Source organism: Triticum urartu, chromosome 5A, assembly GCF_056163025.1.
Source record: "Triticum urartu cultivar PI428250 chromosome 5A, HENAU_Tu73, whole genome shotgun sequence".
Lineage (NCBI taxonomy): Eukaryota > Viridiplantae > Streptophyta > Magnoliopsida > Poales > Poaceae > Triticum > Triticum urartu.
Window position 1 is genome coordinate 510,892,901 of NC_141877.1, and position 687 is coordinate 510,893,587.

The 687-nt window shown below is 36.2% G+C and overlaps 1 non-coding gene across 1 annotated transcript; it reads left to right on the top strand.

Annotated features, from left to right (window-relative positions):
* Positions 1 to 613: 613 nt before the first annotated feature.
* TRNAN-GUU (transfer RNA asparagine (anticodon GUU)) lies at positions 614 to 687 on the top strand. The gene has a single exon. It is a non-coding gene; the product is annotated as a tRNA-Asn (tRNA).

The window sequence follows — 687 nt, forward strand, 5'->3', positions numbered from 1 at the left end:
CCCCCTAACTCAAATCTTTATTAAGCCCGGCGCAGACGAGTCAAAAAAAAATACTCACTCAAATTGGACCTTCAATTCTTTCATGGTCCGAGGTCAACTGATGCATCTTTGTGGGTTTCCGTTTCTTCAATATCAATTTGAACCTTCAATTCTTCCTTTGTTTTTGTTTCCTCATGAACGAGAATGGACAACTTGATTGTTTCTCGGGCCTAACTGATATGCTATGATGAGCCAATATTAAAATTGGAATTGGAATTGGTATTATAAGTTACATGTTGAGATGCTCTAGTTTGTTATTTTGCATTGTAACTTATCATGTATATGTGTGACCCATACAAAACAGTATGCGACAGTGGATCAAACATTCAAACTTTTGTGAGCATCCAAAGGTTTTTTATTACAAATGTTTAACATAAGTAAAAGGTTTATGTGTCTGGTGGGTGTATTATGTCGATCTCCAATCTCATGGATTGACATCAATATTTAGAAAATTGATACATTTTGCAATCACTTGAGATGGAATTCGCCATCGAAGAGATCACATAGCTTTTGTATGTTATATATCTTGCCTTAGTGATATTATGTAGAGTTAAATACTTTTTATATCAAAATAGCTGGAATAGCTCAGTTGGCTAGAGCGTGTGGCTGTTAACCACAAGGTCGGAGGTTCAAGCCCTCCTTCTAGCG